The 20,950-nt window shown below is 38.2% G+C and overlaps 1 protein-coding gene across 4 annotated transcripts in view; it reads right to left on the reverse strand.

The window, feature by feature from the left end:
• Positions 1–17,903, reverse strand: part of LOC106085055 (sodium- and chloride-dependent GABA transporter ine) — an 86,609-nt gene extending 68,706 nt beyond the window's left edge. For 3 of the 4 annotated variants that reach the window (XM_013249084.2, XM_013249082.2, XM_013249079.2), the window contains exon 1: positions 17,813–17,903. The gene's annotated coding sequence lies outside the window, so the exon portion shown is untranslated. The remainder of the gene's footprint in view (positions 1–17,812) is intronic. The other variant, XM_013249080.2, reaches the window with a different exon arrangement.
• Positions 17,904–20,950: the final 3,047 nt, after the last annotated feature.

A 20,950-nucleotide genomic window follows, 5' to 3' on the forward strand; every position in this document is an offset into this window, starting at 1 on the left:
ATAATCGAGATCGAGATGCGTGGTGGATTGTTTGGAGTCCCTGAATAGGTTCCGGGCCCACGATGTGACGCTAACATTGGTTCTTGATCATGAGGGCATTCCAGGAAATGAGAGCGCGGATGAGTGCGCCATGAGGGGTTCATCTGCGTCGGGCGGACCAGTCACGGGTCTTGCCTACGTGCCATATGTCGAGCTACTAAACACAGTAGATGGGACTCGGTAGATTGTTGCCGGACTGCAAACGCGCTCGGCCTGTCATCGACCAGAGGTAGACGAGGGAGTTGCTGGCGTTCGATGAGTACCTTAACAGGGGTCATAACCGGGCACTGTGCCATAGGCAACATGGCGGCGCGCATTCATCCTCATCGAGGCAACTCCAATAATATGCTTAATGGCAGAATTATTAATGCGAACCTGGGAGATAGGGTGGTCAGAAGGAGGGTGACCAGAGGAACACCCCAAGGAGGTGTGTTCTCGCCGACTCTATGGAACCTCACGATTAATGTGCGGACAATGACTTCTGTGTGAGTTGCCTCGATGAGGATGAAGAGGAGATTATTGTTCATGTCCGGGACGTAGAATCTCCTTTCTGGGGAGCCGTTTCTTCATCTCTGGTGCCATGAGCTCCGGTGTAGGTACATCCGTGCTAGCGTGGGGATGGGCGTTTCATCACCCCCCGCTTGGGTTCTCCATTCCTCCTGTTTTATTTTTATTCGTGTATAACCTCTAGTTCAAGGTCTCACATCTTCTATCTCTTCCCTTTCTTTCTAGAGTACCACAAAGGGCCAGACTGCCCTCCGAGTGAACTCACCTTTGGTGGGCAACCCACTCAACCTAACCATCCGTTCTCCGTTCTCAAAAAGCAGATTTGTTACTAGTCTTTTTCGATTGTATCCCGCTTTGCGTTGGTGTTTAGAAATAAAATACTCTAAACACATTAAATAATGTGCATCCTAGAAGGACCATGGCCCTGAAATTTTTGATCCTATGGGCACCCAACTTTAATATATTGTAAAAAATCAAAACCCATTTTTATAATTCCTATAAAAACATAAACGGAGGCCACCGTAGCGCAGAGGTTAGCATGTCCGCCTATGACGCTGAACGCCTGGGTTCGAATCCTGGCGAGACCATCAGAAAAAAATTTTCTGCGGTGGCTTTCCCCTCCTAATGCTGGCAACATTTGTGAGGTACTATGCCATGTAAAACTTCTCTCTAAAGAGGTGTCGCACTGTGGCACGCCGTTTGGACTCGGCTATAAAAAGGAGGCCCCTTATCATTGAGCTTAAACTTGAATCGGACTGTACTCATTGATATGAGAGAAGTTTGCCCCTGTTCCTTAGTCGAATGTTCATGGGCAAAATTTGCAATAAAAACATACCAGCGCAGAGGATACAGAAATTATCGATCGAATCTATGTTGTAATGTCAACTAAATTAAAAGTTTTAAATTAATTAGCATTTAAACTTTCATTTTGTTGAGGATCACATTCTCATGCTTAGCTGCATCTTGAGTATCACAAAAAAACACACGAAAAAATTGTTTTTTCCTTCAAATTATTCGACGTTGTTTTTTGTTGTTCATATAAACTTCCACTTGTCTGTCTGGGGGTTTCTTTAACTGAGCTATGACACATTAGTGTATTGGTGTTTGCCCTTCCCCTCACTCGGCATAGATGGTGGTTTTGACCTTTGAGGTCTTCTATTCGAGTGTATGTTGTTGTTATTATTAATTAAACGCATCTATTTAGTTTTGGTGAGTATTAAAATTATTTACATGCTAAAAGACATTTCGTATGCACTTGGTAATGAATGATAAAATGAAAATGCAAATTTTCCACATATGTCATTTAATGAAAAAAATTCTTAATTAAATATGAAAATTGCAATTGCATTGTCATAAAATAATACAAATAAGTAAAAAAGGGTTAAGTTCGAACGTTGGATACCCACCACTTCGGGAATATATGTAAATCACCCTTCGTCATAATCTGGTGAAAAATACATAATTTATGCCCCCATATTGGTCTTTTAGGTAGCTATATCCAAATATAGACCGATCTGAACCATATACAACTCACTGTCCCAAATTTCGGCGAAATCGCACAATAAATACGCCTTTTATGGGTCCAAAACCTTAAATCGGCGGATCGGTCTATATGGAAGCTACATTAAAATCTTCACCGATCTGGGCCAAATTGAAGAAGGATGTCGAAGGTCCTAACATAACTCACTGTCCCAAATTTCAGCAAAATCGGATAATAAATGTGGATTTTATGGGCCTAAGACCTTAAATACAGGGTTGGAAATGGCTATTTCGATTTAAGGTCTAATCGAGAGGTCAGTCTATATGGCAGCTATATTCAAATCTCGACCGATTTTGGCCAAATTGAAGAAGGATGTCGAAGGCCCTAACATAACTCACTGTCCCAAAATCGGACAATAAATGCGCCTTTTATGGACTCAAAATCATAAATCGGAAGATCGGTCTATATGGCAGCTATATCCAAATTTTAACTGATCTGGGCCAAATTGCAGAAATATGTCGAAAGGCCTAACACAACTCACTGTCCCAAATTTCGGAGAAATCGGACAATAAATGCACCTTTTGTGGGCCTAAGACGTTTAATTAAGACATCGGTCTATACGACAGCTATATCCAAATCTGAACCGATCTGTGCCATATTGCAGAAGTATGTCGTGGGGCTTAGCTTAATTCACTATCCCAAATTTCGGCGACATCGGACAATAAGTGCGCCTTTTATGAGCCCAAAACCTTAAATCCAGAGATCGGTCTATATGGCAGCTATATACAAATCTGAACGGATCTGAGCCAAATTAAAGAAGGATGTCGATGGACCTAACACAACTCTATGTCCCAAATTTCAGCAAAATCGGACAATAAATGCGCCTTTTATGGGCTCATGACCTTAAATCGGCGGATATAGACCGCAGCTATATCCAAATCCCGACTGATTTTAATAAAATTAAAGAAGGATATCGAAGGGCCTAACACAACTCACTGTCCCAAATTTCAGCAAAATCGGATAATAAATGTGGCTTTTATGGGCCTAAGACTCTAAATCGGCGGATCGGTCTATATGGGCTATATCATAGTCCGATATAGCACATCTTCGAACTTAACCTGCTTATGACAAAAAAAAAAAAAAAAGAATCTGTGCAAAGTTTCAGCTCAATATCTCTATTTTTAAAGACTGTAGCGTGATTTCAACAGACAGACGGACGGACATGGCTAGATCGTCTAAGATTTTTACGACGATCAAGAATATATATACTTTATAGGAATGTCAAAATGAATATACCGCCATCCTTCGGTGGAGGGTATAAAAACGCAAGTTTAAAATAAATAGTCTCCAGATGGTTGAAGGCATAAAAAGCGGTAAACTTTGAAACATTCAACTTTAGCCCATACATGAGTACAAAATCCCATATCTTCTCTACAAATGTGTAGAATATTTTGTAGAGTTCAAATTAATAGTTTGTTACTTATCACAATAAAAAATGTTGCTATAGCAAAATGACGGAGGAGAAACATCCATTCCGCTAGATGATGGGAGCAATGGCAAGGCATGAGTGTGAATGAATCGAAATTTTATGAAGTCAGAATGAAGTTTAGAAATTCTACCACACAATGAAACACTAAACCGATGGCTTTCTATAGTCTGCGAATATTTTTGCAGCTCCTGTCATCCGATAATGTTGGCTACGAAGACAACACAGATCCAATGACGGTGTAGAATGCATACGGAACAAAGGCCTGCACAAAACCATGCATTGGTGACTGTTTTTGCTGACTAGGTAAAATATTTAGGTGTAATCTTGGACAGGAAACTGAATTGGAAGTGTCACATTCAGGAGCGTACTGAGAAGGCTCACAGATGTTGGACACTAAGTAGACGGGCCGTAGGCTTGAAATGGGGATTGAATCCGAGGATAATCCACTGGCTCTACGGGAGCGTTTTTATACTAATACTTACTTACGCCTCATTAGTTTGGTAGACTATGATGGAGGATAACATGTTATCTTGGTTTAGGCGGAGCGATGAGAACCACTCCCACTAGGGCACTGTAGACTATTATAGATATACGACCCATAGACATACCGATAGATAACTTTCAATAAATTAAAATATTTAGGGTAATACAAGAAAAGGTTTTTATTGAAGAAAAAGTTTTGTACGACTTACAAGAAAAAGAAAATTATGCTTCTAATATACATTCAAGAACAAAGCATACATGATTAAATTAAAATGTAAAAAACAAAGTATCAATACCACAAGTATTTAATTGCATATACTAACACCCCCATCCAATTAAATAAATCCAATACTATCTCTAAATTTTTCAAAAGGAATTTTTGTCAAAGACTTGGTAAAGAAATCTGCGACTTGTTCCTTACTTGATTTGTAAACAATGTTGATTATCTTATCTTGAACCAGATCTCGGAGAAAATGATATTTGATATCAATATGTTTCATTCGTTGATGTTCTTTAGGCTCTTCCGCGATCTTTATGCAAGACATATTATCTTCGTAAATAGTTATAGGCAAATCAATATTTATGTTCAAATCCTGCAATAATTTCAGTAGATACATAATTTCACTAGCTGTAATACAAAGTGCTATGTATTCTGCCTCGGTCGAAGAAAGTGAAACCGTTGGTTGTTTCTTAGTAGACCATGAAACCGTAGATCCAAATAATTTTACTAAATAACCACTCAAAGATTTTCTATCATTGGTATCATTTCCCCAATCTGCGTCGCAATATGCAAATAATGTCTCATCAGATTTTCCATCAAATAAAAGCTTCATATCTTTGGTCTTCTTTAGATACCGAAGAATTCTTTTCAGATGACTCCAGTGACAATCTGTAGCACAATTTTGAAAACGGCTTAAATAGTTTACACTGACACTTATATCAGGCCGCGAAGTAAGCATCAAATACATTAAACAGCCAATCAATTCTTTGTAAGGTTCTTTAGTGAGTTGAGTTTTCTCATTGATATCATTAGGTAAGGACAACTTAGGCTCCATTGGAGTATCTGCATTTTTACAGTTTTCCATTCCAAGCTTCTTTAATAGATTTACTATGAAACCTTTTTGAGTCATTTCAATTGTGGATTCTTCAATATTTCTATTTACTTTAATTCCCCAATAGACGTCAATGTCTCCCATGTCCTTCATTTCAAATTCCGATTTGAGCTGTAATTTTAAATCTTGAATTGCTTTCATATTGTTGCCAACAATAAGAAGATCGTCTACATAAAGCAGTAAATATATTACATTGCCATTGTCTGTGCGGATATACAAGCAATAGTCATTTTTCGATCTTGTAAAATTCAATGATAATATAAAGGAATTAAATCTTTCATTCCACATTCTAGGTGATTGCTTTAATCCATACAGGGAACGGTTAAGTTTACACACAACATTTGATTTACATTCAAGACCTTTCGGTGGATCCATGTATATTTCCTCTCGTAGATATCCATTCAAAAACGCGGTCTTGACATCCATTTGATGTATGATATATTTCATTTTATTCGCGACTGCTAACAAAATACGGAAAGTACCAATTCTAGCCACAGGAGAATAGGTCTCATTGTAGTCAAAACCTTGACACTGAGTAAATCCTCTAGCAACAACTCGTGCTTTGTATTCACCTGGATTCCCGTTTTCATCCAGTTTTCGCCGAAATACCCATTTCGAACTTACGACACTTTTTGCGTTTGGACGTTGAACTAATTCCCATGTGTTGTTCTTGCTCAAAGAATTTAATTCTGAATTAATTGCAGCATACCACTCATCAGCATCAACACAGTTTTCAACATCTTCATATCTAGTAGGAACTTCCGATACAAATTGTTCTGCACTTAAAGCCAAAGCCATATAATGAAATCGTCTAGGGGGATTTATTGTTCTTGTACTTCTACGCAGTTCTACAGTTGGTTCTGTGCTTTCATTAAGCACAACTGGATCTATATCGCCATTTTCCAACATATTTGGTTCTTCCGGGAAATTAACTGTTTCTTCGAATATTTCATCCTCACTGTTTTCTTCTTCAGTCCCAGTACTTTGTTCCAGGCTATTTTCATTTTCCTTATACGACTTCTCTAGTACTATAGATACATCCTTTCTTACAGGCAGCGGATTATTAAACTCGGTCTCATTAAATAAAACATCTCTTGACAGAACTAGCTTCCTTCCAGCTGTATCCCATAAACGATAGCCATTTCCACTATAACCAATCATAAGTAGTTTCCTCGATTTCATATCCAGTTTCGTTCGTTGAGCTTTTGGAATATGGGAATATGCAGCACAGCCAAACACTCTCAAGTTTGACAAGTTAGGCTTATTTCCGGACCAGACTTCAGCAGGAGTTTTGTTGGATGAAAGAGAGCTGGTTGGACTTCTGTTTGTGACATAATTAGCACAGTAAATTGCTTCAGACCACAAATATTTTGGGACACCACTTTTTGATATCATAGATCTTGCTTTTTCAATTAGAGTTCTGTTCATCCTTTCAGATTTTCCATTCTGTTCTGGTGTGTAAGCATGAGTATATTGTAATGTAATTCCAGAATTTCTACAAAAATCCTTAAATGCATTCGATGAATATTCACCGCCGTTATCACACTTCAATTTTGAAATTTTAGTGCCATGCTAATTTTCAGCCATTACCTTGTAGTTTTTAAAATGTATTAAAACTTCTGATTTATTAGCCATTATATAAACACAAGTAAAGTGCGAATAGTCATCTATGAATGTTACAATATACTTCTTTCCATCCCAGGAATTTGGTGTTAAGGGTCCACATACATCGCTATGAATCAGCTGCAAAGGTCTAAGAGAATATTCCTTGTCTTTCTTACCTTTAAACGGCAATCTGTGTTGCTTTCCGAAAACACATGATTCGCAAAAAGATTTTTGATCCTTAATATCGTCCATTCCATTTACCATTGCTTTCAACTTTTTCATATCTTGCTCATTTAAATGGCATAGTCGTTGATGCCATAAATCTGCGACTTGCTGATGGTTACTTAAATTGGCATTTGCATTTTCATAGTTCAGTTGAAATTCATATGTCTTATTTTGTCTATCACCCTCCAACATCAAAGTATGCCCTTTAAAAATTTTCACTCTTTTGTTTTCAAATACGGCTTTCATCCCTGCTTCTTCAATGCGTCGTATAGAAAATAAGTTGCATTTCAGATCCTTGCAAAGTAAAACGTTTTTTATTGAACACCTTGAAAACTTCCCATTCACTTTGACGTATCCAACAATTGTTCCACATTTTTCGGCTACAATACTTACACCATCTTTTGCAACACCAATAATTACTGGATTATCTAGCTTGTGCAACTCGAAGAAAAATCGCTCATCATTGGCCATGTGATCGCTGGCTCCGGAATCAACTATCCATTTCATATTGCTGTTCACTTGACTTGTAGCATTCTTCGTCAGCAATAAAGCACAAATCGGAATTGGCCACGTTTCCAGATTTCTCAAATTGATCTCGTTTAAATTTGAAACAGTTTTTCTTTTTGTGTCCAATTTTGCCACAATAATGGCATTTGAATTTAAATGAAACTTTCATAGCAACACTTTCCACTGGATCTTCATTGCTAGAACACATACGTTTTCTTTCCTCTTCAAGCAAACGATTTTTGACAAAGTCCATTTCAAGAGTATCTGGGTTCAATGTTTCAATTGCTGTTATCACGTTATTGTAGGATTCCGGCAAAGTAAGAAGTAGCAAACAAATGGTATCCAACTTTTCCAACGTAGCTCCCGACGATTTCAGTTGTCGAACAACACTATCAAACTTGAGGAAAAACGAGTTCAAATTTTCATTGCTTTCACATTTCATGGTCAACAGCTTTTTCCTGAGAAACAATTGATTTGAAATGCTTTTCTTGGCAAACACATTTGACAATGATTGCAAGATTTCAAAAGAACTTTTGCTGTCCTTTACATATTCCAAATGTGAATCCCCAATTCTTCTTATCATCAAAGATTTCGCCTTCGCGTCCTTCTTCTTCCATTCCAATTTCTTAGCCTCGACAGTTTCTTGCGAAATAAGTTCCGTGACATCTTTCTGTATTAGTTCCAACAGATTGTGTTCGTTCAAAACCGTTTCCAATCTAAACTTCCAATTATCGTAATTCCGACCCTCGAACAAATGCAGTGCGAACATCTCTTCCGCCATATCTGGGCCCATAACCAGATAACTTTCAATAAATTAAAATATTTAGGGTAATACAAGAAAAGGTTTTTATTGAAGAAAAAGTTTTGTACGACTTACAAGAAAAAGAAAATTATGCTTCTAATATACATTCAAGAACAAAGCATACATGATTAAATTAAAATGTAAAAAACAAAGTATCAATACCACAAGTATTTAATTGCATATACTAACACCGATTAAGTGAGAGGCAGCCACTGCGGCTATGAAATTTGAAGCGATGGGAGAATGGATATAGGATAGGAGCAGCTCATACAATTGCGGTATAATCGAGGCGACGATAGGCAACCTGGAAGGAAGGGAAGAGGTTTCCGATCGGATACCTCAGATAAGGTTAGGTAAGGTCACAAACAGTATTGGAGTGTCAGAAGGAGATTAACGTCTTTTCTGAGAATGGCATGGCCCGCATCGATTGGGTCCCGGGCCATAGCGGAGTGAGGGGCAATGAAAAAGCAGATGATTTGGCAGTGAATACCAGAGCACTGCCGTCAATAAACTTGGTTAGACCGAAGACTTCCGAGTCGACGCAGTCGGAGTTAGGGGCCTGGGCAACAAACGCGCACATCGAAACGGTCGGTAAGGCAACGAAAATCCTATAGGGGAGCCGATTCGTAAAAAGACGAGGCTATTACAGAATGAATGTAAGAATGAGATCATTATAGCTTTCGGTATCATAACGGGACACATAGGACCAGCGATGCCAACAATTTACCAACAAAAAACGTAATAAAAATTGTAAAAAGGGTAAACAAGTGTAGAATTTTGTGTAAAAGAGAGTAAAACAGCACTAACTTCGTTTTTTTTAGATATTTCCGTATTTTGCTATTGTAGCTTAACATAAGGATTATCCTTATAGCTTATTTATGCAAAAAAGGGTCGGAAAGTTATAGCATTTCCTATGTCATTGCCCGACTCTCACGGCTAACAGACAATGGCACTTAGGTGGGGTCACAATAACCGACTATTCGGCGTGGTATGGAAAACAATTAGCGCAAAACAAGCCGATTACTGACTTAGGTGTATGTCCATAGTAGCCTTGGACGGACTAATATCCGCACCCTCTTTTCAACTTAACCTAAGTATGGTGTATATTTTAACCAGGATGGATCCGTCAGTTTTCAAATATTTTCTATCCGACATGATACTTACAAGTCATGCAATTGAATGTAGACAATAAATAATTTAGGCAAATAAACTAATGTGGGTCCGTCCTGCATAGGCTGACATGCCCGCCTAAGATGCCGAACGCCTGATTTCACAGATTGGCGAGAATATCCAAAAACTTTAGTCAGATATATTGAACATTTTGTAGATTAAAATTAATTTATTTGAAATATTTTGGCGGGAAAGTAACTTTTTATACCCTCCACCATAGGATGGGGGTATACTAATTTCGTCATTCTGTTCGTAACTCCTCGAAATATTCCTCTCAGACCCCATAAAGTATATATTCTTGATCGTCATGACATGTTATGTTGATGTAGCCATGTCCGTCCGTCTGTCTGTCAAAAGCACGCTAATTTTCGAAGGAGTGCAGCTAGCCTCTTGATATTTTGCCCAAATACTTCTTATAGGTTTAGATCGGTTGGAATTGTAAATGATCGGTTGGAAACTTCTTGACCCACTAGAGAGCGCAATTCTTATCTGATTTGGCTGAAATTTTGCATGATGTGTTTAGTTATGATTTTTACCAATTGTGCTAAGTGTGGTTGAAATCGGTCTATAACCTGATATAGCTGTCATATAAACCGATCTGGGGTCTTGACTTCTTGAGTCTCTAGAGGGCGAAATTTCTATTCGATTCGGCTGAAATTTTGCACGGCGTGTTTCGTCATGAGTTCCAACAACTGTGCCAAGTATGGTTCAAATAAGTTCATAACATGATATAGCTGCCATATAAACCGATCTTGAATCTTGACTTCTTGTGCCACTTGAGGGCACAATTCTTATCCGATTCGGCTGAAATTTTGCACGAGGTGTTTTATTATGACTTCCAATGACTGTGCCAAATGTGTTTCAAATCGGTCTAAAATCTGATATAGATGCCATTTAAACCGATCTTGAATGTTGACTTCTTGAGCCACTAGAGGACGCAATTCTTATCCGATTTGGCTGAAATTTTGCATGAGGTGTTTTGTTATAATTTCCAACAACTGTGCCATCTACGGGTAAAATCGATGCATAACCTGATATGTCTGTCATATAAACCGATCTGGAGTCTTGACTTCTTGAGCCTCTAGAGGGCGTAAATCCTTTTCGATTTCGCTGAAATTTTGCACGACGTGTTTCGTTATGACTTTCACCAACTGTGCAAAGTATGGTTCGCATCGGTCGATAACCTCATATAGCTGCTATATAAACCGATCTGTGATTTTGACTTCTTAAACCTCTATAGGACGTAAATATTATCTTATTTGGGTGAAATTTTGTACAACGGCTTCTCCCATGACCTTCAACATAGGTGTCACATATGATCTGGATCGGTCTATAACCTAATACAGCTCTCTTATAAAACGATCTCCCTATTTTAATTTTTGAGCCCCTAAAGGGCGAAATCATTATTCGATTTGGCTGACTTCTACTGTGGTCTCCAACATGCATTCCATTATGGTCCGAATCGGACCATAACATGATATAGATCCAGTAGCAAAGCAACTCCTATCTTTTATCCTTTCCTTTCCTTTGTTTGCCTAAAAAGAGACACCGGAAAAAGAACTCGACAAATGGCTCGACAAGATTCGGCCCGGACGAACTTAGCGCGCTTTTACTTGTTTAATTAAATTTTAACTTATTTTGGGGTTCAGAACTATAGTAATAATATTTTATATTTTTCACAATTGTGACCACTGTGCATTTGTTCGTATAGGTGCACTTAACTAAGATAGCAATTTTGAGGGTAGGTAATATTAAAAAAAAAAATAAACACAATGGAACTACTTCCTATATGTCGTTAATACAACAAACAAATGTTAAACAACTTAAATTGAATTTCAACACCAACAAACAAGTGGCAACGGGTATGCATACAATTGATGGCCCCAATTGTATGCATACCCGTGCTCAATGGCTAAGTAGCTTGCCAAATGTCGCAATGATAAACCCTCTATCTCTCAATCAAATTGAATCGAATCGGATTATAAGTCGGTAATGCCCCACCTGTTAAGTTCTAACCTTCACAGTTCTATGGATATTTAAATGAGATTGCGTTGAAAAAAGTGGCAATTTGCAGCCATTTAGGATTAATCAACACACGTGGTCAAATAAATCTACATTGATATGCTAAAAAGATCATTTATTAATTTAATCCAAGTGGTTTGTGTTTTCGGTGAAATAGGTATTCATATCAAATGTGGTTATGGTTTTATTTATTTTCTAAAAATTTACGACAATTGTAAGATTTCGATTAATATTAACTTTTGTTGTTTCTTGTGAGGTGACGTAGTGGATGGTGGATACCAAGTGACGGTTCTGATTGTCCTTCATCTTAACTGTGCTCACTAATCTTCTCGTGGTGTCACCTGGGTTAGTATTAACATTCTTTTAGCGTAGTGCTGTGTAACATATGCTGTCCAATCCCCATTCATTGTATATCTTTACCTATAATAATATGGGAGGTTTTGGGGGTTGGAGACGCCCCTCAGACACCTAGGGATAAATTTTTATGTCAGATGTGTACTTTACTTTTAAACTTCTTTCATTTGATACCCATATTGACCAAAACGGTGAAAGAGTTCTGTTGGCGGTTTTTATATTCTTGATCGTCGTAAAAATGTAACACGATCTAGCCATGTCCGTCCGTCTGTCTGTTGAAATCACGCTACAGTCTTTAAAAATAGAAATATTGAGCTGAAACTTTGCACAGATTCTTTTTTTTTTTTTTTGTCCCTAAGCAGGTTAAGTTCGAAGATGGGCTGTATCGGAATCTATCTTGATATAGCCCCCATATACACCGATCCGCCGATTTAGGGTCTTAGGCCCATAAAAGCCACTGTTATTATCCGATATTGCTAAAATTTGGGACAGTGAGTTGTGTTAGACCCAGATCGGTCAAGATATAGATAATAGATAGATATAGCTGCCATATAGACCGATATCTCTATTAAAATTTTTGGCCCCCTAAACGGCACATTTATTATTCGATTTCGCTGTCACAGTGACTTATATAAAGCTTTTCGACATCCGTGTCGTATATGGTTCAGATAGGTCTATATTTCGATATAACTACCAAAAAGACCAATATTTTGTTCTACAAAATTGAAAAAAAAAACTTGTACTTATTAGACCACTCAATGGCCGTGCCGAATTTGGCCCAAATCGGACCATATTTCAATATAGCTAGGTTAGGTTAGGTTGAAAAGAGGGTGCAGATATTAATCCGCTCCATGCCACTATGGACATACACCTAAGCCAGTAATCGGCTTGTTGTGCGCTCTAAAAACTATAAAATTACCTCAAAAAAGAAAATTTTAAGTTAGGAATTCCGTGCTACTTACAAAATCCTTAATTGTTTTCAATACCATTCCCCTAAGTTGATTCATGTCTGGTATTGTGCCTCCACCTAAGTGCCGGTATCTGCGAGAGCCGAGCAATGACAAAGGAAATGCTCCAACGTCTCATCAACTTCCCCGCATGCCCTACACACGCTATCACTTGCCGCGCCGATTTTATATAAGTGAGATAGTAGTCCTATGTGTCCCGTTATGATACCAATACCTTTCAGTTATAGCATCGTCTTCTCAAGATTTGGATCCCCCTATAGGATTTTCGCCGTCCTACCGACCGTTTCGCTGTACTACAATGTTGCATGCGCATTCGTCGCCCACTCCCTCAACTCGGACTGCGTCGACCCAAAAGGCTTCGGGTTAACCAAGTTTGTTGACGACAGTCCACTGGCCTTCACCGTTAAATCGTCTGCCCTTTCATTTCCCCTTATTCCGTTATGGCCTGGCACCCAAACGTGTGCCGCCCTCAGAGAAGGCGTTAATCTCTCCACACCACTTCACGCATTCCCTCCCTGGGTTCTCAATGTAAACCCCCAGACCCACTCTGTCTTCTAGCTTTAATCCATCGGTGTAACATGATCTTCCGGGCAATACTAGGTTATGGGGGCATAAATTATGCATTTTTCACCGGATAATGACGAAAGGTAGTTTACAATAATACCTGAGGTGGTGGGTATGAAAAGTTCGGCCCGGTCGAACTTAACGCCCTTCTACTTGTTAATTTTACAGGGATACCAAACTCAGACAATGGTTGAAGACACTTTGTGCGTGTAGGGCTGTCGAGGTCGGCCTTGGAAGCGGCCAGGACTTGGCGCGATGTGAATATCTGGTCTATGGGGAATTTACCAGGTCTAAAGCCTCATTAATTGAGTTGGGTATTTACCCAGTAAATTGGGTATATACCCGGGTATTTACCCATATATACCCAAATGCTGGGTACTTATAATTTTGGAGATATCTTGTATATTAAAACATTTTCCAAACAATTTTCGATGATTTCGTATTCTTTGTGTATAAATCTGACCTTCTGATACCACAAAATCGGAATTTTGTTATATAAAGCCGCTATAAAGACCGTTCTCCAGACTTGAGGCAATAAATTGGTCATTTTTCAACCGATTTCGATGAAATTTGGATTAAATATGGTCCAATCTGGACGATATTCAACAAAAATGTGCAGAGGTCTACCAAAGCTCACTGTTTCAAATTTCATGAAAATCGGATAAAAAATGCTCCTTTTATAGGCTTAATATTCTATGTCAGGAAATCGGTCTATATGGCAGCTATATCCAAACATGGTCAGATCTGGACGGTATTCAACAAAAAGGTGTAGAGGGGTACCAAAGCTTACTGTTTCAAATTTCATCGAAAACTGATGAAAAATGTTCCTTTTTAGGCTCAATACCCTATATCGGCAAATCGGTCTATATGGCAGCTATATCCAAATATGATCCGATCTGCACCACATTTAACGAGAATGGTAGGGGTTTACCAAAACTCACTGTGCCAAATTTCATCGAAATTGGATGAAAAATGCTCCTTTTATAGGCTCATTGCACTATATCGGAAAATCAGTCTATGTGTCAGTTATATCCAAATATGGTCCGATCTGGACCACATTTGACAGGAATGGGTAGGGGTTTTCCAGAACTCACTGTGCCAATTTTCATCGAAATCGGGTTATAAATGGATCTTTTATGGTCTTAATACCCTGTATCGGGAGATCGGGCGGTCGATCCATAGGGCAACTATGTACAAATATGGTCCGGTCTGGACCACACTTCACAGAAATGGGTAGGTGTCTACCCATTCATCGAAATTGGATGAAAAATTGCAAAATTATTGCCTCTAGACTTTATGTCTGGAGCTCCGTCTATATATCAGCTACATATATCTAAGTTCCGATTTTATTAGATTAGTTTTATATACAGAGAATACGCAATCATCAAATTTTTTTTGGCAAATGATTTCATTGTCAAAATATCTAAAAATTTATAAATACCCAAAATAGGTATTTATTGGGTATTTACCCGGTTAAGACCCATCTCTACTCATTAATGGAGCCCAATTATCAGTGAGATTTAGGTTTTAATCTTTTACACAGTACGCTCGAGAGTACATTGTATGTAATGGGGAGAAGACTCCTTTGTAGTTGGCACATTCCATCTTGTCTCCTTTCTTGTGAACGCGACATAGTATGCCGAGGTGGCAATCGTAGGGTATGCGTTCTTCTAGCCAGATCGCGCAAACAAGCTGATGCATACGCCTCATGTCTTAAATAGTTTAGCGGACAACCCATCGCCTTCTGCTCCCTTATTGTTCTCCAGTCGGATCATTGCCACTTGAACCTCATGCTGACTAGGAGGGATTGGTTCTGCGGTATCCTCTTCGTCTCCATCGGCGGATACTAGCAGCTGGGAAAAATTGGGCTGGGAATTCTTGTCATATATCCCATACATAGGTCGCCATATTTCATTTCCTATCTATTCTATTGAAACCAAGCGGTCTAGATTAATGTTGTAAAATAAGTTTGCCTTTCATTATACCCTGCACCACCACTGTGGTACAGGGTATTATAGATTTGTGCATTTGTTTGCAACGCTAAGAAGGAGAAGAGCGAGACCTATTGATAAGTATACCGATCGACTCAGAATCACTTTCTGATTCGATTTAGCCATGTCCGTCCACGTATTCTTGTAATCAAAGTGCAGGTCGTATTTCTTGTCCGAGTGTCATTTGCACATGTCACTTTTTTGGCCCAAGGACAAACGCTATTGATTTTGAAAAAAATCGGTTCAGATTTAGATATAGCTCCCATACATATCTTTCATCCGACATGGACTTTTATGGCTGTAGAAGCCACAGTTTTAGTCCGATCTTTAAAATATTTTGCACGAGATGTTTTATTTGACGTCCTAATATGTGTGGAAAATTTCATGAAAATCGGTCCATATTTAAATATAGCTCCCATATATATCTTTCATCCGATATGGCCGTTTAAGGCTGTAGAAGCCACAATTTTTTACCAATCTTTGCAACATTTGGCATGGGGTGTTTTATTGAACGTCTCAATATATGTGCAAAATTTTATAAAAATCGGTCAAGATTTAGATATAGCTCCCATATATATGTATCGCCCGATTTGCACTTAAATGGCCGTAGTAGCTACAATTTTCAACCGATCTGCACAAAATTTGGCGCGGACTGTTTTGTTACTACACTTAATATATCTAGACAATTTCATAAAAATCGGTTCAGATTTAAATAAAGCTACCATATGTAGCTTTCATCCGATTTGAACTATTAAAGCAGTAGAAGCCACAATTTTGGTCCGATCTTTACCATATATGGTGTGGAGTCATGTTTGTGAAGTCTCAATGTATGTGCAAAATTTCATAAAAATCGGTTCAGATTTAGATATACCTCCCATATATATCTTTCATTCGATTTGAGCTATTAAAGCTGTAGAAGCCACAATTTTGGTCCGATCTTTACCAAATTTGTCGTGGAGTCATTTTTGTGAAGTCTCAATATATGTGCAAAATTTCATAAAAAATCGGTTCAGATTTAGATATAGCACCCATGTATATCTTTCATCCGATTTGGCTTTTTAAGGCTGTGGAAGCCACAATTTTGGTCCGATCTTTACCAAATTTTGCATGAGGTGCTTTATATGACGTCTTCATATGTGTGCAGAATTTCATAAAAATCGATTTAGATTTAGATATAGCTACCATATATATCTTTCATCCGATATTGCATTTGAAGGCTGTAGACTCCACAATTTTCGCCCGATTTTATATGAGACGTTTAAATTGACGTTCCAATACGTGCGCAAAATTTCATTAAAATCAGTCCTAATTTAGATATAGCTCCAATGTGTATATTTCATCCGATATGGACTTTTGCAAATTCCAAATTTTGCCCATGAACATTCCACTAAGGAACAGGGGCAAACTTCTCACATTTCAATGAGTACAGTCCGAATCAAGTTTAACCTCAATGATAAGGGGCCTTCCTTTTATAGCCGAGTCCGAACGGCGTGCCACGGTGCGACATCTCTTTGGAGAGATGTTTTACATGGCATAGTACCTCGCAAATGTTGCCAGCATTAGGAGAGGAAAACCATCGCTGAAAATTTTTTTTTCTGATGGTCTCGTCAGGATTCGAACCCAGGCGTTCAGTGTCATAGGCGGTCATGCTAACTTCTGCTCTACGGTGGCCTCCAATATGGATATGGACTTTTAAGGCAGTAAAAACCACAATTTTGGTCACATCTCAAAAATCTAGGGCGTGGGATGCTCTATTTGACGTCCCAGTATGTGTCATTAAAATTGGCACAGGTTTTGATGTAACTCCCATATAATCTTTTATCCAATATGGCTTTTTAAAGATGTGAAAATCCAAATCTTTTGTCCTATTGTAGGCAAATCTGACAAAGTTCTATATTGCTATTTCAATTGGTATCCAAATTAAAGTCTGACTAGATTTCGAGATAAATTCTACATATAAAAAGTACTTCATGCACTACGTGGTGTAGGGTATTATATAGTCGGCACCGCCCGACGTTTGCTTTTCCTTACTGGTTTTAAAGATTGGTTTTCTTGTATTAAAAACTACGGTATATCTTCTTACATTATCCGCATTTAATTTACGGATTATAATTTGTATAAATTTTTGAAAACATCATCATCAAACAAACGCCCTACGCATAAAAATTTGTTTTTGTTTAAATTTTATTCACAAGAAACATTTGTCGTATTCTTTTGTTTTTATTTATCGATAGTGATCATGAGATATGTACAAATTCTTTTTCTAATAACCGGATCACTGTTTTGTCGCGCACACACACATTAACAAACAACTGCTGCACTCTTTTTCGTTAAAACTATTTTTGCCTAACTGTTTTTTTTTAACATTTTTAATTATAATTTTTCTTTTTCAATTTCACTTCAGGTAATCCTTTTATCCTTTAAAATCGATAGCCGAAATATACTTTTCTTTTTAAAATAATAATAGTTTTATAATAATTTTATTCGCAATTACCGATGCCATTCGCCGCCGTCGTTGATATTTTTACGAAACGTGTTGTTGCACGCGCTGTCAAATGTCAACTGATCACCAATAATAATAATAATACAACAATGCGGGAATATCGTTTACAATTTGAGTTGTTTTGTTTTGAGTCGCTGTTGTTGTTGTTGTTGGCTCATTCAACACTTAGTCGGTGGAAATGCGAGCAGATAAAAATTCATAATTTGTACTGTGCGGTGTAGATAGATACTTGTATCTGTTGTCTGATGTTCTCACTGATATATTTGTTGTTATGAATGTTGTTGCGCTGTCGTCGGTTCTAAGAGAAGAATAATCAGATCATAAGCAGAACAAAAACGCAACAGTGTCAGCAGCATTATCGTCGTTAAGTCACAGTGACTCAAAAAGAGACTTTTGCCAACTTTTAGTTCTTCTGTACTATCTGTTGTAAAACGATAAAAATAAACATTTTTCAAGACCGAATCTTGGGAAGACTTTACTCAAATAAATCTAGTTTATGTAAGTCTCGTTTTGAAGAAATCTAATTGGGTAACGATTGAGGCTTGTAGGACCACAAGAAGTCAAATGGACAGGGCCCGCTAATATCTATGGGTTGCCCAAAAAGTAATTGCGGATTTTTTAAAAGAAAGTAAATGCATTTTTAATAAAGCTTAGAATGAACTTTAATCAAATATACTTTTTTTACACTTTTTTTCTAAAGCAAGCTAAAAGTAACAGCTGATAACTGACAGAAGAAAGAATGCAATTACAGAGTCACAAGCTGTGAAAAAATTTGTCAACGCCGACTATATGAAAAATCCGCAATTACTTTTTGGGCAACCCAATATTTAGGGTGGGGACACTTCGCCCTGAATGTGGATATCGTGCTACTGTAGCCTATGTAACCCGCTAATATCTATTTAAGGTGGGGACACTTCACCGTGAATGTGGATATCGTGCTTCTGTAGCCTATGTCCGCCTATGACGCTGAACGCCTGCGTTCGAATCCTAGCGGAACTTCGAACAAAATTTAAAGCATTTGCGAGGTATGGCATACCATGCATGGTCATTCTGGCCAAAGAGGTGTCGCATTCCGGCACACCGTACGGGCTTGGCTATTAAAAAGGTCCCTTATAGTTGATAAACTCAATTTGAATCGACAAGCACTCATTGATGTATGAAAAGTGTGCCCCTGCTCGGTTCCTGGGCAAATTTTACTCTACTCCCAAATGCCTTTCTTTTGAGCCCCATATTACTGGGATTTGGGGGGTGGTCACTTGGCCATCAAAGTAAATATAAGATTTGTGCTGTACTTTCAGAAACATTTCGTATGAGTCCCATAATGCCATGATTGGTAAATAAGTTGTGTTTGAAGGTGGGGTGGTCCCCAGGGTCTTTGTCCCGAAAATGAATATAAATTTCCCGAAAATCAGTAAATATCCATCCCAAATAGCTTTTATATAATAGGAGTTATTTTGGGGTGCGGCGGCTCCCTAAACACATGGCTCTATATTGCCGTGATTGGTCTATATATACATTTGGCGGGTTTTGGGCAGTCCGAGCGGCACCCGCCCCCAACAATAGAAACCATGTTTTTTTTGGTGATTGTTAGAGTGCAAAAAATTTCGAACTAATCACACTACCAATTTCCGAGATCTGGTATTTTTGAAATTAGGGTAATAAGAAGTGCTTTTTAGGGGAGACATTTCGACTCAAATATGCTCCATGTTGCTATAGTCGGAAATAAAGTTCAGTTTAAGGGGTGATTTAGGGTGTACCCCTAAAATTGGATATCAAATTCGTTTTCTACTCTCAAATACCTTTCATTTGAGTTGCATATTGTCATAATGGATCAATTAATCTATTCGAAGAGGAAAAGAGCCACCTTGACTTGAAGGCAAGTTTTAATGCCATCTTTTTAATCTACTCCCAAAATATCTTTCATTTGAATCCTATATAGCCATGGTCGGTTGATATGCACATTTGGGTGTATTTGGGGTTAAGGCGACCACCCATTACTTGGATCTATTTTTTTATTTGTAATCTTCTGCCGGGTATTTTTCATTTGAGTCCCATATTGATAGGAACCTCGAATATTTCTGTTTAGAGGAGTTTTTGGGTTGGGGCGGCCCTCTGGGTACTTGGACCCAAAATGAAATATGATTTACATTTTCCAGTCTCCAATACCTTTCATAGAATACCCATATTGTGTCCATCAGTACTCTTTTGGATTTGGGTGGCGTTTTTGGTGTAAGGGGGAGGGTCAGCCAACATCCGATATCTAAAAATTATATAACCTATGTTTCCTTTTTTTTGATTCTACGGAACAAACAAACAATCTGAGTCCCATATAGTCATGATGGGTCATATGCCCATTTGGGGAGTTTTTGGGGGGTAGGGTCACCCCCTACACTTCAATATGATTTTGTATGCCAGATTCGTAATCTACACCCGAATACCTTTCATTTAAGCCCCATATTGATATGGAAGACCAATTTGTTTGTTTTTAGACATTTTGGGGTTAGGGCAACTTTCTGGGTACTTGGATCCAATTTTAAATACCATATTCGTATTCTACTCTTTAATACCTTTCATTTTATATCCATATTGTCTTTATCGGTCTACTTGTGATTTTGGGTGATATTTTTGGGGTAACGGGGAGGGTCCGCCCCCTTTCGATATCAACAAATTATTAAGCATATTTCTTCTTCCTGACCATATTCGTAATATACTCCCGAATACCTTTCATTTGAGTCCCATATTGTCATAATCGTCAAATAAACCTATTTTAAGGGGTTTTGGGGCTGGCCCCCCAGCTACTTGGACCCAACTTTTATTATGAAATTCGTACTCTACTCTTTAATATCTTTCATTTGAATCCCATACTGTCCCTATCGCTCCACTTTTATTTTTGGGTAGTACTTTTGGGGTAAGGGGGAGGGTCCGCCCCCCTCCCGATATCAAAAAATTATATAGCCTCTGTTTCCTTCCAAATCAACCTACACAATCTGTGAAAATTTCAAGGTAATCGGTTCAGCCGTTTTTGAGTCTATACGGAACAAACAAACAAACCGACAAACAAATAAACAAACACAAATTCAATTTTATATATAAGACTAGCTGAGCCCGGCCCGCTCTGCCGTAATTGTA

This window comes from Stomoxys calcitrans, chromosome 3 (assembly GCF_963082655.1).
Source record: "Stomoxys calcitrans chromosome 3, idStoCalc2.1, whole genome shotgun sequence".
NCBI lineage: Eukaryota > Metazoa > Arthropoda > Insecta > Diptera > Muscidae > Stomoxys > Stomoxys calcitrans.